This window comes from Lissotriton vulgaris, chromosome 1_1, assembly GCF_964263255.1.
Source record: "Lissotriton vulgaris chromosome 1_1, aLisVul1.2, whole genome shotgun sequence".
Lineage (NCBI taxonomy): Eukaryota > Metazoa > Chordata > Amphibia > Caudata > Salamandridae > Lissotriton > Lissotriton vulgaris.
The window spans coordinates 231,522,968-231,540,142 of NC_141685.1; the positions used below are offsets into that span (position 1 = coordinate 231,522,968).

Sequence of the window (17,175 nt, forward strand, 5' to 3'; positions counted from 1 at the left end):
AATGCAATAATCCAGCAAAAATTACTCATTTACGCCCAACGTGGGGCTCGAACCCACGACCCTGAGATTAAGAGTCTCATGCTCTACCGACTGAGCTAGCCGGGTTCCCTCCTTAAGACAGTATGCAGACCAATTCCTTTTTGTGAAGAAAATCAAATCCTGGATATTCCTCTACTCTTGTTTTGCAATGAAAGCCAGATTTATACATCCTTCAGAGGACAGAGTGTCAAAAAAAAAAATAAGAGAAAATGAAAATGGAAGTTGTGAGAACTTCATTTTGAGATTGCATAAGAATTCAAATTCCTCTCACATGCTAAAGAATACCTGAACCCTTTTGATTAAACCACTTTAGTTGTTATAATGAGACCATATTTGAAAGCCATCTGTGATTTTTCTGTTCTTACTCTGCAATGACCTTGGCAATGACAAGTTAAAAATAAAATGTATGCAAATTTTATAATGGAGAATGCGGGCATCGATCCCGCTACCTCTCGCATGCTAAGCAAGCGCTCTACCATTTGAGCTAATTCCCCTGTGTGTTTAATCTGCATAACATGAAAAAAGTAACCTCACTGCCTTACACACTTTATTTGAAGTCCAATTGCCCATAACAGTGTTCAGTTCACTCCTAACGTATGCCTTACCTTCACTTATGGGATGTTTTACAGTTCAGGTTGGCCTGTTTACTACTCGAATATGAGTGATATTGTGGTGTGTTCATCTAGACTCATACCCTACCTAATCTTGACGTTAAATTTCCCACCAATGAGAAACCAAGGGAGATACCATTTTTGATAGTTATTGCATGTCTAATGCAAGAATAATCACCAGATTATGAGAGTCCAGCAAAAATTACTCATTTTCGCCCAACGTGGGGCTTGAACCCACGACGCTGAGATTAAGAGTCTCATGCTCTACCGACTGAGCTAGCCGGGCTCCCACTTCAAGATGGTATGCAGACTAATCATTTTTTATGAAGGAAATCCATTCCTGGACAATTTTTGGGAGTTATTGCATGTCTAATGCAAGATTAATCTCCATATTATGAGAGTCAATGCAATATTCAGGCAAAAATTACTCGTTTTTGCCCAACGTGGGGCTCCAACCCACGACCCTGAGATTAAGAGTCTCAGGCTCTACCGACTGAGCTAGCCGGGCTCCCACCTTAAGACAGTATGCAGACCAATCCCTTTTTGTGAAGAAAATCAAATCCTGGATATTCCTCTACTCTTGTTTTGCAAGGAAAGCAAGATTTATACATCCTTCAGAGGACAGAGTGTCAAAAAAAATAAGAGAAAATGAAAATGGAAGTTGTGAGAACTTCATTTTGAGATTGCATAAGAATTCAAATTCCTCTCACATGCTAAAGAATACCTGAACCCTTTTGATTAAACCACTTTAGTTGTTATAATGAGACCATGTTTGAAAGCCATCTGTGATTTTTCTGTTCTTACTCTGCAATGACCTTGGCAATGACAAGTTAAAAATAAAATGTATGCAAATTTTATAATGGAGAATGCGGGCATCGATCCCGCTACCTCTCGCATGCTAAGCGAGCGCTCTACCATTTGAGCTAATTCCCCTGTGTGTTTGATCTGCATAACATGAAAAAAGTAACCTTACTGCCTTCCACACTTTATTTGAAGTCCAATTGCCCATAACAGTGTTCAGTTCACTCCTAACTTATGCCTTACCTTCACTTATGGGATGTTTTACAGTTCAGGTTGGCCTGTTTACTACTCGAATATGAGTGATATTGTGGTGTGTTCATCTAGACTCATACCCTACCTAATCTTGAAGTTAAATTTCCCACCAATGAGAAACCAAGGGAGATACCATTTTTGATAGTTATTGCATGTCTAATCAAGAATATTCACCAGATTATGAGAGTCAATGCAATAATCCAGCAAAAATTACTCATTTTCGCCCAACGTGGGGCTCGAACCCACGACCCTGAAATTAAGAGTCTCATGCTCTACCGACTGAGCTAGCCAGGCTCCCACTTCAAGATGGTATGCAGACTAATTATTTTTTATGAAGGAAATCCATTCCTGGACAATTTTTGGGAGTTATTGCAGGTCTAATGCAAGATTAATCTCCATATTATGAGAGTCAATGCAATATTCAGGCAAAAATTACTCGTTTTCGCCCAACGTGGGGCTCGAACCCACGACCCTGAGATTAAGAGCCTCATGCTCTACCGACTGAGCTAGCCGGGTTCCCTCCTTAAGACAGTATGCAGACCAATCCCTTTTTGTGAAGAAAATCAAATCCTGGATATTCCTCTACTCTTGTTTTGCAAGGAAAGCCAGATTTATACATCCTTCAGAGGACAGAGTGTCAAAAAAAATAAGAGAAAATGAAAATGGAAGTTGTGAGAACTTCATTTTGAGATTGCATAAGAATTCAAATTCCTCTCACATGCTAAAGAATACCTGAACCCTTTTGATTAAACCACTTTAGTTGTTATAAAGAGACCATATTTGAAAGCCATCTGTGATTTTTCTGTTCTTACTCTGCAATGACCTTGGCAATGACAAGTTAAAAATAAAATGTATGCAAATTTTATAATGGAGAATGCGGGCATCGATCCCGCTACCTCTCGCATGCTAAGCGAGCGCTCTACCATTTGAGCTAATTCCCCTGTGTGTTTAATCTGCATAACATGAAAAAAGTAACCTTACTGCCTTCCACACTTTATTTGAAGTCCAATTGCCCATAACAGTGTTAAGTTCACTCCTAACTTATGCCTTACCTCCACTTATGGGATGTTTTACAATTCAGGTTGGCCTGTTTACTACTCGAATATGAGTGATATTGCGGTGTGTTCATCTAGACTCATACCCTAGCTAATCTTGAAGTTAAATTTCCCACCAATGAGAAACCAAGGGAGATACCATTTTTGATAGTTATTGCATATCTAATGCAAGAATATTCACCAGATTATGAGAGTCAATGCAATAATCCAGCAAAAATTACTCATTTACGCCCAACGTGGGGCTCGAACCCACGACCCTGAGATTAAGAGTCTCATGCTCTACCGACTGAGCTAGCCGGGCTCCCACTTCAAGATGGTATGCAGACTAATTATTTTTTATGAAGGAAATCAATTCCTGGACAATTTTTGGGAGTTATTGCAGGTCTAATGCAAGATTAATCTCCATATTATGAGAGTCAATGCAATATTCAGGCAAAAATTACTCGTTTTCGCCCAACGTGGGGCTCGAACCCACGACCCTGAGATTAAGAGTCTCATGCTCTACCGACTGAGCTAGCCGGGCTCCCTCCTTAAGACAGTATGCAGACCAATCCCTTTTTGTGAAGAAAATCAAATCCTGGATATTCCTCTACTCTTGTTTTGCAAGGAAAGCCAGATTTATACATCCTTCAGAGGACAGAGTGTCAAAAAAAATAAGAGAACATGAAAACGGAAGTTGTGAGAACTTCATTTTGAGATTGCATAAGAATTCAAATTCCTCTCACATGCTAAAAAATACCTGAACCCTTTTGATTAAACCACTTTAGTTGTTATAATGAGACCATATTTGAAAGCCATCTGTGATTTTTCTGTTCTTACTCTGCAATGACCTTGGCAATGACAAGTTAAAAATAAAATGTATGCAAATTTTATAATGGAGAATGCGGGCATCGATCCCGCTACCTCTCGCATGCTAAGCAAGCGTTCTACCATTTGAGCTAATTCCCCTGTGTGTTTAATCTGCATAACATGAAAAAAGTAACCTCACTGCCTTACACACTTTATTTGAAGTCCAATTGCCCATAACAGTGTTCAGTTCACTCCTAACTTATGCCTTACCTTCACTTATGGGATGTTTTACAGTTCAGGTTGGCCTGTTTACTACTCGAATATGAGTGATATTGTGGTGTGTTCTTCTAGACTCATACCCTACCTAATCTTGAAGTTAAATTTCCCACCAAAGAGAAACCAAGGGAGATACCATTTTTGATAGTTATTGCATGTCTAATGCAAGAATAATCACCAGATTATGAGAGTCCAGCAAAAATTACTCATTTTCGCCCAACGTGGGGCTCGAACCAACAACCCTGAGATTAAGAGTCTCATGCTCTACTGACTGAGCTAGCCGGGCTCCCACTTCAGGATGGTATGCAGACTAATCATTTTTTATGAAGGAAATCCATTCCTGGACAATTTTTGGGAGTTATTGCATGTCTAATGCAAGATTAATCTCCATATTATGAGAGTCAATGCAATATTCAGGCAAAAATTACTCGTTTTCGCCCAACGTGGGGCTCGAACCCATGACCCTAAGATTAAGAGCCTCATGCTCTACCGACTGAGCTAGCCGGGTTCCCTCCTTAAGGCAGTATGCAGACCAATCCCTTTTTGTGAAGAAAATCAAATCCTGGATATTCCTCTACTCTTGTTTTTCAAGGAAAGCCAGATTTATACATCCTTCAGAGGACAGAGTGTCAAAAAAAATAAGAGAAAATGAAAATGGAAGTTGTGAGAACTTCATTTTGAGATTGCATAAGAATTCAAATTCCTCTCACATGCTAAAGAATACCTGAACCCTTTTGATTAAACCACTTTAGTTGTTATAATGAGACCATATTTGAAAGCCATCTTTGATTTTTCTGTTCTTACTCTGCAATGACCTTGGCAATGACAAGTTAAAAATAAAATGTATGCAAATTTTATAATGGAGAATGCGGGCATCGATCCCGCTACCTCTCGCATGCTAAGCGAGCGCTCTACCATTTGAGCTAATTCCCCTGTGTGTTTAATCTGCATAACATGAAAAAACTAACCTTATTGCCTTCCACACTTTATTTGAAGTCCAATTGCCCATAACAGTGTTAAGTTCAATCCTAACTTATGCCTTACCTCCACTTATGGGATGTTTTACAGTTCAGGTTGGCCTGTTTACTACTCGAATATGAGTGATATTGCGGTGTGTTCATCTAGACTCATACCCTAGCTAATCTTGAAGTTAAATTTCCCACCAATGAGAAACCAAGGGAGATACCATTTTTGATAGTTATTGCATGTCTAATGCAAGAATATTCACCAGATTATGAGAGTCAATGCAATAATCCAGCAAAAATTACTCATTTTCACCCAACGTGGGGCTCGAACCCACGACCCTGAGATTAAGAGTCTCATGCTCTACCGACTGAGCTAGCCGGGCTCCCACTTCAAGATGGTATGCAGACTAATTATTTTTTATGAAGGAAATCCATTCCTGGACAATTTTTGGGAGTTATTGCAGGTCTAATGCAAGATTAATCTCCATATTATGAGAGTCAATGCAATATTCAGGCAAAAATTACTCGTTTTCGCCCAACGTGGGGCTCGAACCCACGACCCTGAGATTAAGAGTCTCATGCTCTACCGACTGAGCTAGCCGGGCTCCCTCCTTAAGACAGTATGCAGACCAATCCCTTTTTGTGAAGAAAATCAAATCCTGGATATTCCTCTACTCTTGTTTTGCAAGGAAAGCCAGATTTATACATCCTTCAGAGGACAGAGTGTCAAAAAAAATAAGAGAAAATGAAAACGGAAGTTGTGAGAACTTCATTTTGAGATTGCATAAGAATTCAAATTCCTCTCACATGCTAAAGAATACCTGAACCCTTTTGATTAAACCACTTTAGTTGTTATAATGAGACCATATTTGAAAGCCATCTGTGATTTTTCTGTTCTTACTCTGCAATGACCTTGGCAATGACAAGTTAAAAATAAAATGTATGCAAATTTTATAATGGAGAATGCGGGCATCGATCCCGCTACCTCTCGCATGCTAAGCAAGCGCTCTACCATTTGAGCTAATTCCCCTGTGTGTTTAATCTGCATAACATGAAAAAAGTAACCTCACTGCCTTACACACTTTATTTGAAGTCCAATTGCCCATAACAGTGTTCAGTTCACTCCTAATTTATGCCTTACCTTCACTTATGGGATGTTTTACAGTTCAGGTTGGCCTGTTTACTACTCGAATATGAGTGATATTGTGGTGTGTTCATCTAGACTCATACCCTACCTAATCTTGAAGTTAAATTTCCCACCAATGAGAAACCAAGGGAGATACCATTTTTGATAGTTATTGCATGTCTAATGCAAGAATAATCACCAGATTATGAGAGTCCAGCAAAAATTACTCATTTTTGCCCAACGTGGGGCTCGAACCCACGACCCTGAGATTAAGAGTCTCATGCTCTACCGACTGAGCAAGCCGGGCTCCCACTACAAGATGGTATGCAGACTAATCATTTTTTATGAAGGAAATCCATTCCTGGACAATTTTTGGGAGTTATTGCATGTCTAATGCAAGATTAATCTCCATATTTTGAGAGTCAATGCAATATTCAGGCAAAAATTACTCGTTTTCGCCCAACGTGGGGCTCGAACCCACGACCCTGAGATTAAGAGTCTCATGCTCTACCGACTGAGCTAGCCGGGTTCCCTCCTTAAGACAGTATGCAGACCAATCCCTTTTTGTGAAGAAAATCAAATCCTGGATATTCCTCTACTCTTGTTTTGCAAGGAAAGCCAGATTTATACATCCTTCAGAGGACAGAGTGTCAAAAAAAATAAGAGAAAATGAAAATGGAAGTTGTGAGAACTTCATTTTGAGATTGCATAAGAATTCACATTCCTCTCACATGCTAAAGAATACCTGAAACCTTTTCATTAAACCACTTTAGTTGTTATAATGAGACCATATTTGAAAGCCATCTGTGATTTTTCTGTTCTTACTCTGCAATGACCTTGGCAATGACAAGTTAAAAATAAAATGTATGCAAATTTTATAATGGAGAATGCGGGCATCGATCCCGCTACCTCTCGCATGCTAAGTGAGCGCTCTACCATTTGAGCTAATTCCCCTGTGTGTTTAATCTGCATAACATGAAAAAAGTAACCTCACTGCCTTCCACACTTTATTTGAAGTCCAATTGCCCATAACAGTGTTCAGTTCACTCCTAACTTATGCCTTACCTCCACTTATGGGATGTTTTACAGTTCAGGTTGGCCTCTTTACTACTCGAATATGAGTGATATTGTGGTGTGTTCATCTAGACTCATACCCTAGCTAATCTTGAAGTTAAATTTCCCACCAATGAGAAACCAAGGGAGATACCATTTTTGATAGTTATTGCATGTCTAATGCAAGAATATTCACCAGATTATGAGAGTCAATGCAATAATCCAGCAAAAATTACTAATTTTCGCTCAACGTGGGGCTCGAACCGACGACCCTGAGATTAAGAGTCTCATGCTCTGCCGACTGAGCTAGCCGGGCTCCCACTTCAAGATGGTATGCAGACTAATCATTTTTTATGAAGGAAATCCATTCCTGGACAATTTTTGGGAGTTATTGCATGTCTAATGCAAGATTAATCTCCATATTATGAGAGTCAATGCAATATTCAGGCAAAAATTACTCGTTTTCGCCCAACGTGGGGGTCGAACCCACGACCCTGAGATTAAGAGTCTCATGCTCTACCGACTGAGCTAGCCGGGCTCCCTCCTTGAGACAGTATGCAGACCAATCCCTTTTTGTGAAGAAAATCAAATCCTGGATATTCCTCTACTCTTGTTTTGCAAGGAAAGCCAGATTTATACATCCTTCAGAGGACAGAGTGTCAAAAAAAATAAGAGAAAATGAAAATGGAAGTTGTGAGAACTTCATTTTGAGATTGCATAAGAATTCAAATTCCTCTCACATGCTAAAGAATACCTGAACCCTTTTGATTAAACCACTTTAGTTGTTATAATGAGACCATATTTGAAAGCCATCTGTGATTTTTCTGTTCTTACTCTGCAATGACCTTGGCAATGACAAGTTAAAAATAAAATATATGCAAATTTTATAATGGAGAATGCGGGCATCGATCTTCCTACCTCTCGCATGCTAAACAAGCGCTCTACCATTTGAGCTAATTCCCCTGTGTGTTTAATCTGCATAACATGAAAAAAGTAACCTCACTGCCTTCCACACTTTATTTGAAGTCCAATTGCCCATAACAGTGTTCAGTTCACTCCTAACTTATGCCTTACCTCCACTTATGAATTGTTTTACAGTTCAGGTTGGCCTGTTTACTACTCGAATATGAGTGATATTGTGGTGTGTTCATCTAGACCCATACCCTAACTAATCTTGAAGTTAAATTTCCCACCAATGAGAAACCAAGGGAGATACCATTTTTGATAGTTATTGCATGTCTAATGCAAGAATAATCACCAGATTATGAGAGTCCAGCAAAAATTACTCATATTCGCCCAACGTGGGGCTCGATCCCACGACCCTGAGATTAAGAGTCTCATGCTCTACCGACTGAGCTAGCCGGGCTCCCACTTCAAGATGGTATGCAGACTAATCATTTTTTATGAAGGAAATCCATTCCTGGACAATTTTTGGGAGTTATTGCAGGTCTAATGCAAGATTAATCTCCATATTATGAGAGTCAATGCAATATTCAGGCAAAAATTACTCGTTTTCGCCCAACGTGGGGCTCGAACCCACGACCCTGAGATTAAGAGTCTCATGCTCTACCGACTGAGCTAGCCGGGCTCCCACTTCAAGATGGTATGCAGACTAATCATTTTTTATGAAGGAAATCCATTCCTGGACAATTTTTGGGAGTTATTGCAGGTCTAATGCAAGATTAATCTCCATATTATGAGAGTCAATGCAATATTCAGGCAAAAATTACTCGTTTTCGCCCAACGTGGGGCTCGAACCCACGACCCTGAGATTGAGAGTCTCATGCTCTACCGACTGAGCTAGCCGGGTTCCCTCTTTAAGACAGTATGCAGACCAATCCCTTTTTGTGAAGAAAATCAAATCCTGGATATTCATCTACTCTTGTTTTGCAAGGAAAGCCAGATTTATACATCCTTCAGAGGACAGAGTGTCAAAAAAAATAAGAGAAAATGAAAATGGAAGTTGTGAGAACTTCATTTTGAGATTGCATAAGAATTCAAATTCCTCTCACATGCTAAAGAATACCTGAACCCTTTTGATTAAACCAATTTAGTTGTTATAATGAGACCATATTTGAAAGCCATCTGTGATTTTTCTGTTCTTACTCTGCAATGACCTTGGCAATGACGTGTTAAAAATAAAATATATGCAAATTTTATAATGGAGAATGCGGGCATCGATCCCGCTACCTCTCACATGCTAAGCGAGCGCTCTACCATTTGAGCTAATTCCCCTGTGTGTTAAATCTGCATAACATGAAAAAAGTAACCTCACTGCCTTCCACACTTTATTTGACGTCCAATTGCCCATAACAGTGTTCAGTTCACTCCTAACTTATGCCTTACCTCCACTTATGGGATGTTTTACAGCTCAGGTTGGCCTGTTTACTACTCGAATATGAGTGATATTGTGGTGTGTTCATCTAGACTCATACCCTACCTAATCTTGAAGTTAAATTTCCCACCAATGATAAACCAAGGGAGATACCATTTTTGATAGTTATTGCATGTCTAATGCAAGAATAATCACCAGATTATGAGAGTCCAGCAAAAATGACTCATTTTCGCCCAACGTGGGGCTCGAACCCACGACCCTGAGATTAAGAGTCTCATGCTCTACCGACTGAGCTAGCCGGGCTCCCTCTTTAAGTCAATATGCAGACCAATCCCTTTTTGTGAAGAAAATCAAATCCTGGATATTCCTCTACTCTTGTTTTGCAAGTAAAGCCAGATTTATACATCCTTCAGAGGACAGAGTGTCAAAAAAAATAAGAGAAAATGAAAATGGAAGTTGTGAGAACTTCATTTTGAGATTGCATAAGAATTGAAATTCCTCTCACATGCTAAAGAATACCTGAACCCTTTTCATTAAACCACTTTAGTTGTTATAATGAGACCATATTTGAAAGCCATCTGTGATTTTTCTGTTCTTACTCTGCAATGACCTTGGCAATGACGTGTTAAAAATAAAATGTATGCAAATTTTATAATGGAGAATGCGGGCATCGATCCCGCTACCTCTCACATGCTAAGCGAGCGCTCTACCATTTGAGCTAATTCCCCTGTGTGTTAAAGCTGCATAACATGAAAAAAGTAACCTCACTGCCTTCCACACTTTATTTGAAGTCCAATTGCCCATAACAGTGTTCAGTTCACTCCTAACTCATGCCTTACCTCCACTTATGGGATGTTTTACAGTTCAGGTTGGCCTCTTTACTACTCGAATATGAGTGATATTGCGGTGTGTTCATCTAGACTCATACCCTAGCTAATCTTGAAGTTAAATTTCCCACCAATGAGAAACCAAGGGAGATACCATTTTTGATAGTTATTGCATGTCTAATGCAAGAATATTCACCAGATTATGAGGGTCAATGCAATAATCCAGCAAAAATTACTAATTTTCGCCCAACGTGGGGCTCGAACCCACGACCCTGAGATTAAGAGTCTCATGCTCTACCGACTGAGCTAGCCGGGCTCCCACTTCTAGATGGTATGCAGACTAATCATTTTTTATGAAGGAAATCCATTCCTGGACAATTTTTGGGAGTTGTTGCATGTCTAATGCAAGATTAATCTCCATATTATGAGAGTCAATGCAATATTCAGGCAAAAATTACTCGTTTTCGCCCAACGTGGGGCTCAAACCCACGACCCTGAGATTAAGAGTCTCATGCTCTACCGACTGAGCTAGCCGGGCTCCCTCCTTAAGACAGTATGCAGACCAATCCCTTTTTGTGAAGAAGATCAAATACTGGATATTCCTCTACTCTTGTTTTGCAAGGAAAGCCAGATTTATACATCCTTCAGAGGACAGAGTGTCAAAATAAATAAGAGAAAATGAAAACGGAAGTTGTGAGAACTTCATTTTGAGATTGCATAAGAATTCAAATTCCTCTCACATGCTAAAGAATACCTGAACCCTTTTCATTAAACCACTTTAGTTGTTATAATGAGACCATATTTGAAAGCCATCTGTGATTTTTCTGTTCTTACTCTGCAATGACCTTGGCAATGACGTGTTAAAAATAAAATGTATGCAAATTTTATAATGGAGAATGCGGGCATCGATCCCGCTACCTCTCACATGCTAAGCGAGCGCTCTACCATTTTAGGCTAATTCTCCTGTGTGTTAAATCTGCATAACATGAAAAAAGTAACCTCACTGCCTTCCACACCTTATTTGAAGTCCAATTGCCCATAACAGTGTTCAGTTCACTCCTAACTTATGCCTTACCTCCACTTATGGGATGTTTTACAGCCCAGGTTGGCCTGTTTACTACTCGAATATGAGTGATATTGTGGTGTGTTCATCTAGACTCATACCCTACCTAATCTTGAAGTTAAATTTCCCACCAATGAGAAACCAAGGGAGATACCATTTTTGATAGTTATTGCATGTCTAATGCAAGAATAATCACCAGATTATGAGAGTCCAGCAAAAATGACTCATTTTCGCCCAACGTGGGGCTCTAACCCACGACCCTGAGATTAAGAGTCTCATGCTCTACCGACTGAGCTAGCCGGGCTCCCACTTCAAGATGGTATGCAAACTAATCATTTTTTATGAAGGAAATCCATTCCTGGACAATTTTTGGGAGTTATTGCATGTCTAATGCAAGATTAATCTCCATATTATGAGAGTCAATGCAATATTCAGGCAAAAATTACTCGTTTTCGCCCATCGTGGGGCTCGAACCCACGACCCTGAGATTAAGAGTCTCATGCTCTACCGACTGAGCTAGCCGGGTTCCCTCCTTAAGACAGTATGCAGACCAATCCCTTTTTGTGAAGAAAATCAAATCCTGGATATTCCTCTACTCTTGTTTTGCAAGGAAAGCCAGATTTATACATCCTTCAGAGGACAGAGTGTCAAAAAAATAAGAGAAAATGAAAATGGAAGTTGTGAGAACTTCATTTTGAGATTGCATAAGAATTCAAATTCCTCTCACATGCTAAAGAATACCTGAACCCTTTTCATTAAACCACTTTAGTTGTTATAATGAGACCATATTTGAAAGCCATCTGTGATTTTTCTGTTCTTACTCTGCAATGACCTTGGCAATGACAAGTTAAAAATAAAATGTATGCAAATTTTATAATGGAGAATGCGGGCATCGATCCCGCTACCTCTCGCATGCTAAGTGAGCGCTCTACCATTTGAGCTAATTCCCCTGTGTGTTTAATCTGCATGACATGAAAAAAGTAACCTTACTGCCTTCCACACTTTATTTGAAGTCCAATTGCCCATAACAGTGTTCAGTTCACTCCTAATTTATGCCTTACCTTCACTTATGGGATGTTTTACAGTTCAGGTTGGCCTGTTTACTACTCGAATATGAGTGATATTGTGGTGTGTTCATCTAGACTCATACCCTACCTAATCTTGAAGTTAAATTTCCCACCAATGAGAAACCAAGGGAGATACCATTTTTGATAGTTATTGCATGTCTAATGCAAGAATAATCACCAGATTATGAGAGTCCAGCAAAAATTACTCATTTTCGCCCAACGTGGGGCTCGAACCCACGACCCTGAGATTAAGAGTCTCATGCTCTACCGACTGAGCTAGCCGGGCTCCCACTTCAGGATGGTATGCAGACTAATCATTTTTTATGAAGGAAATCCATTCCTGGACAATTTTTGGGAGTTATTGCATGTCTAATGCAAGATTAATCTCCACATTATGAGAGTCAATGCAATATTCAGGCAAAAATTACTCGTTTTCGCCCAACGTGGGGCTCGAACCCACAACCCTGAGATTAAGAGTCTCATGCTCTACCGACTGAGCTAGCCGGGCTCCCTCCTTAAGACAGTATGCAGACCAATCCCTTTTTGTGAAGAAAATCAAATCCTGGATATTCCTCTACTCTTGTTTTGCAAGGAAAGCCAGATTTATACATCCTTCAGAGGACAGAGTGTCAAAAAAAATAAGAGAACATGAAAACGGAAGTTGTGAGAACTTCATTTTGAGATTGCATAAGAATTCAAATTCCTCTCACATGCTAAAAAATACCTGAACCCTTTTGATTAAACCACTTTAGTTGTTATAATGAGACCATATTTGAAAGCCATCTGTGATTTTTCTGTTCTTACTCTGCAATGACCTTGGCAATGACAAGTTAAAAATAAAATGTATGCAAATTTTATAATGGAGAATGCGGGCATCGATCCCGCTACCTCTCGCATGCTAAGCAAGCGTTCTACCATTTGAGCTAATTCCCCTGTGTGTTTAATCTGCATAACATGAAAAAAGTAACCTCACTGCCTTACACACTTTATTTGAAGTCCAATTGCCCATAACAGTGTTCAGTTCACTCCTAACTTATGCCTTACCTTCACTTCTGGGATGTTTTACAGTTCAGGTTGGCCTGTTTACTACTCGAATATGAGTGATATTGTGGTGTGTTCTTCTAGACTTATACCCTACCTAATCTTGAAGTTAAATTTCCCACCAAAGAGAAACCAAGGGAGATACCATTTTTGATAGTTATTGCATGTCTAATGCAAGAATAATCACCAGATTATGAGAGTCCAGCAAAAATTACTCATTTTCGCCCAACGTGGGGCTCGAACCCACAACCCTGAGATTAAGAGTCTCATGCTCTACTGACTGAGCTAGCCGGGCTCCCACTTCAGGATGGTATGCAGACTAATCATTTTTTATGAAGGAAATCCATTCCTGGACAATTTTTGGGAGTTATTGCATGTCTAATGCAAGATTAATCTCCATATTATGAGAGTCAATGCAATATTCAGGCAAAAATTACTCATTTTCGCCCAACGTGGGGCTCGAACCCATGACCCTGAGATTAAGAGCCTCATGCTCTACCGACTGAGCTAGCCGGGTTCCCTCCTTAAGGCAGTATGCAGACCAATCCCTTTTTGTGAAGAAAATCAAATCCTGGATATTCCTCTACTCTTGTTTTTCAAGGAAAGCCAGATTTATACATCCTTCAGAGGACAGAGTGTCAAAAAAAATAAGAGAAAATGAAAATGGAAGTTGTGAGAACTTCATTTTGAGATTGCATAAGAATTCAAATTCCTCTCACATGCTAAAGAATACCTGAACCCTTTTGATTAAACCACTTTAGTTGTTATAATGAGACCATATTTGAAAGCCATCTTTGATTTTTCTGTTCTTACTCTGCAATGACCTTGGCAATGACAAGTTAAAAATAAAATGTATGCAAATTTTATAATGGAGAATGCGGGCATCGATCCCGCTACCTCTCGCATGCTAAGCGAGCGCTCTACCATTTGAGCTAATTCCCCTGTGTGTTTAATCTGCATAACATGAAAAAACTAACCTTATTGCCTTCCACACTTTATTTGAAGTCCAATTGCCCATAACAGTGTTAAGTTCAATCCTAACTTATGCCTTACCTCCACTTATGGGATGTTTTACAGTTCAGGTTGGCCTGTTTACTACTCGAATATGAGTGATATTGCGGTGTGTTCATCTAGACTCATACCCTAGCTAATCTTGAAGTTAAATTTCCCACCAATGAGAAACCAAGGGAGATACCATTTTTGATAGTTATTGCATGTCTAATGCAAGAATATTCACCAGATTATGAGAGTCAATGCAATAATCCAGCAAAAATTACTCATTTTCACCCAACGTGGGGCTCGAACCCACGACCCTGAGATTAAGAGTCTCATGCTCTACCGACTGAGCTAGCCGGGCTCCCACTTCAAGATGGTATGCAGACTAATTATTTTTTATGAAGGAAATCCATTCCTGGACAATTTTTGGGAGTTATTGCAGGTCTAATGCAAGATTAATCTCCATATTATGAGAGTCAATGCAATATTCAGGCAAAAATTACTCGTTTTCGTCCAACGTGGGGCTCGAACCCACGACCCTGAGATTAAGAGTCTCATGCTCTACCGACTGAGCTAGCCGGGCTCCCTCCTTAAGACAGTATGCAGACCAATCCCTTTTTGTGAAGAAAATCAAATCCTGGATATTCCTCTACTCTTGTTTTGCAAGGAAAGCCAGATTTATACATCCTTCAGAGGACAGAGTGTCAAAAAAAATAAGAGAAAATGAAAACGGAAGTTGTGAGAACTTCATTTTGAGATTGCATAAGAATTCAAATTCCTCTCACATGCTAAAGAATACCTGAACCCTTTTGATTAAACCACTTTAGTTGTTATAATGAGACCATATTTGAAAGCCATCTGTGATTTTTCTGTTCTTACTCTGCAATGACCTTGGCAATGACAAGTTAAAAATAAAATGTATGCAAATTTTATAATGGAGAATGCGGGCATCGATCCCGCTACCTCTCGCATGCTAAGCAAGCGCTCTACCATTTGAGCTAATTCCCCTGTGTGTTTAATCTGCATAACATGAAAAAAGTAACCTCACTGCCTTACACACTTTATTTGAAGTCCAATTGCCCATAACAGTGTTCAGTTCACTCCTAATTTATGCCTTACCTTCACTTATGGGATGTTTTACAGTTCAGGTTGGCCTGTTTACTACTCGAATATGAGTGATATTGTGGTGTGTTCATCTAGACTCATACCCTACCTAATCTTGAAGTTAAATTTCCCACCAATGAGAAACCAAGGGAGATACCATTTTTGATAGTTATTGCATGTCTAATGCAAGAATAATCACCAGATTATGAGAGTCCAGCAAAAATTACTCATTTTCGCCCAACGTGGGGCTCGAACCCACGACCCTGAGATTAAGAGTCTCATGCTCTACCGACTGAGCTAGCCGGGCTCCCACTTCAGGATGGTATGCAGACTAATCATTTTTTATGAAGGAAATCCATTCCTGGACAATTTTTGGGAGTTATTGCATGTCTAATGCAAGATTAATCTCCACATTATGAGAGTCAATGCAATATTCAGGCAAAAATTACTCGTTTTCGCCCAACGTGGGGCTCGAACCCACGACCCTGAGATTAAGAGCCTCATGCTCTACCGACTGAGCTAGCCGGGTTCCCTCCTTAAGGCAGTATGCAGACCAATCCCTTTTTGTGAAGAAAATCAAATCATGGATATTCCTCTACTCTTGTTTTGCAAGGAAAGCCAGATTTATACATCCTTCAGAGGACAGAGTGTCAAAAAAAATAAGAGAAAATTAAAATGGAAGTTGTGAGAACTTCATTTTGAGATTGCATAAGAATTCAAATTCCTCTCACATGCTAAAGAATACCTGAACCCTTTTGATTAAACCACTTTAGTTGTTATAATGAGACCATATTTGAAAGCCATCTTTGATTTTTCTGTTCTTACTCTGCAATGACCTTGGCAATGACAAGTTAAAAATAAAATGTATGCAAATTTTATAATGGAGAATGCAGGCATCGATCCCGCTACCTCTCGCATGCTAAGCGAGCGCTCTACCATTTAAGCTAATTTCCCTGTGTGTTTAATCTGCATAACATGAAAAAAGTAACCTTATTGCCTTCCACACTTTATTTGAAGTCCAATTGCCCATAACAGTGTTAAGTTCACTCCTAAGTTATGCCTTACCTCCACTTATGGGATGTTTTACAGTTCAGGTTGGCCTGTTTACTACTCGAATATGAGTGATATTGCGGTGTGTTCATCTAGACTCATACCCTAGCTAATCTTGAAGTTAAATTTCCCACCAATGAGAAACCAAGGGAGATACCATTTTTGATAGTTATTGCATGTCTAATGCAAGAATATTCACCAGATTATGAGAGTCAATGCAATAATCCAGCAAAAATTACTCATTTTCACCCAACGTGGGGCTCGAACCCACGACCCTGAGATTAAGAGTCTCATGCTCTACCGACTGAGCTAGCCGGGCTCCCACTTCAAGATGGTATGCAGACTAATTATTTTTTATGAAGGAAATCCATTCCTGGACAATTTTTGGGAGTTATTGCAGGTCTAATGCAAGATTAATCTCCATATTATGAGAGTCAATGCAATATTCAGGCAAAAATTACTCGTTTTCGCCCAACATGGGGCTCGAACCCACGACCCTGAGATTAAGAGTCTCATGCTCTACCGACTGAGCTAGCCGGGCTCCCTCCTTAAGACAGTATGCAGACCAATCCCTTTTTGTGAAGAAAATCAAATCCTGGATATTCCTCTACTCTTGTTTTGCAAGGAAAGCCAGATTTATACATCCTTCAGAGGACAGAGTGTCAAAAAAAAATAAGAGAAAATGAAAACGGAAGTTGTGAGAACTTCATTTTGAGATTGCATAA

The 17,175-nt window shown here is 39.6% G+C and overlaps 13 non-coding genes across 13 annotated transcripts; all 13 read right to left on the reverse strand.

Annotated features, from left to right (window-relative positions):
• Window positions 1-1,510: 1,510 nt before the first annotated feature.
• TRNAA-AGC (transfer RNA alanine (anticodon AGC)) lies at window positions 1,511-1,583 on the reverse strand. Its single transcript has one exon. It is a non-coding gene; the product is annotated as a tRNA-Ala (tRNA).
• A 988-nt stretch (window positions 1,584-2,571) lies between these two features.
• Window positions 2,572-2,644, reverse strand: TRNAA-AGC (transfer RNA alanine (anticodon AGC)). The gene has a single exon. It is a non-coding gene; the product is annotated as a tRNA-Ala (tRNA).
• Window positions 2,645-2,986: 342 nt separating this feature from the next.
• On the reverse strand, window positions 2,987-3,059 carry TRNAK-CUU (transfer RNA lysine (anticodon CUU)). Its single transcript has one exon. It is a non-coding gene; the product is annotated as a tRNA-Lys (tRNA).
• Window positions 3,060-3,208: 149 nt separating this feature from the next.
• TRNAK-CUU (transfer RNA lysine (anticodon CUU)) lies at window positions 3,209-3,281 on the reverse strand. Its single transcript has one exon. It is a non-coding gene; the product is annotated as a tRNA-Lys (tRNA).
• A 1,402-nt stretch (window positions 3,282-4,683) lies between these two features.
• On the reverse strand, window positions 4,684-4,756 carry TRNAA-AGC (transfer RNA alanine (anticodon AGC)). The gene has a single exon. It is a non-coding gene; the product is annotated as a tRNA-Ala (tRNA).
• Window positions 4,757-5,320: 564 nt separating this feature from the next.
• On the reverse strand, window positions 5,321-5,393 carry TRNAK-CUU (transfer RNA lysine (anticodon CUU)). Its single transcript has one exon. It is a non-coding gene; the product is annotated as a tRNA-Lys (tRNA).
• A 3,089-nt stretch (window positions 5,394-8,482) lies between these two features.
• On the reverse strand, window positions 8,483-8,555 carry TRNAK-CUU (transfer RNA lysine (anticodon CUU)). Its single transcript has one exon. It is a non-coding gene; the product is annotated as a tRNA-Lys (tRNA).
• Window positions 8,556-8,704: 149 nt separating this feature from the next.
• On the reverse strand, window positions 8,705-8,777 carry TRNAE-CUC (transfer RNA glutamic acid (anticodon CUC)). Its single transcript has one exon. It is a non-coding gene; the product is annotated as a tRNA-Glu (tRNA).
• A 755-nt stretch (window positions 8,778-9,532) lies between these two features.
• On the reverse strand, window positions 9,533-9,605 carry TRNAK-CUU (transfer RNA lysine (anticodon CUU)). The gene has a single exon. It is a non-coding gene; the product is annotated as a tRNA-Lys (tRNA).
• Window positions 9,606-10,372: 767 nt separating this feature from the next.
• TRNAK-CUU (transfer RNA lysine (anticodon CUU)) lies at window positions 10,373-10,445 on the reverse strand. Its single transcript has one exon. It is a non-coding gene; the product is annotated as a tRNA-Lys (tRNA).
• Window positions 10,446-12,472: 2,027 nt separating this feature from the next.
• TRNAK-CUU (transfer RNA lysine (anticodon CUU)) lies at window positions 12,473-12,545 on the reverse strand. The gene has a single exon. It is a non-coding gene; the product is annotated as a tRNA-Lys (tRNA).
• A 1,624-nt stretch (window positions 12,546-14,169) lies between these two features.
• TRNAA-AGC (transfer RNA alanine (anticodon AGC)) lies at window positions 14,170-14,242 on the reverse strand. Its single transcript has one exon. It is a non-coding gene; the product is annotated as a tRNA-Ala (tRNA).
• Window positions 14,243-15,634: 1,392 nt separating this feature from the next.
• On the reverse strand, window positions 15,635-15,707 carry TRNAK-CUU (transfer RNA lysine (anticodon CUU)). The gene has a single exon. It is a non-coding gene; the product is annotated as a tRNA-Lys (tRNA).
• Between the last annotated feature and the right edge of the window lie 1,468 nt (window positions 15,708-17,175).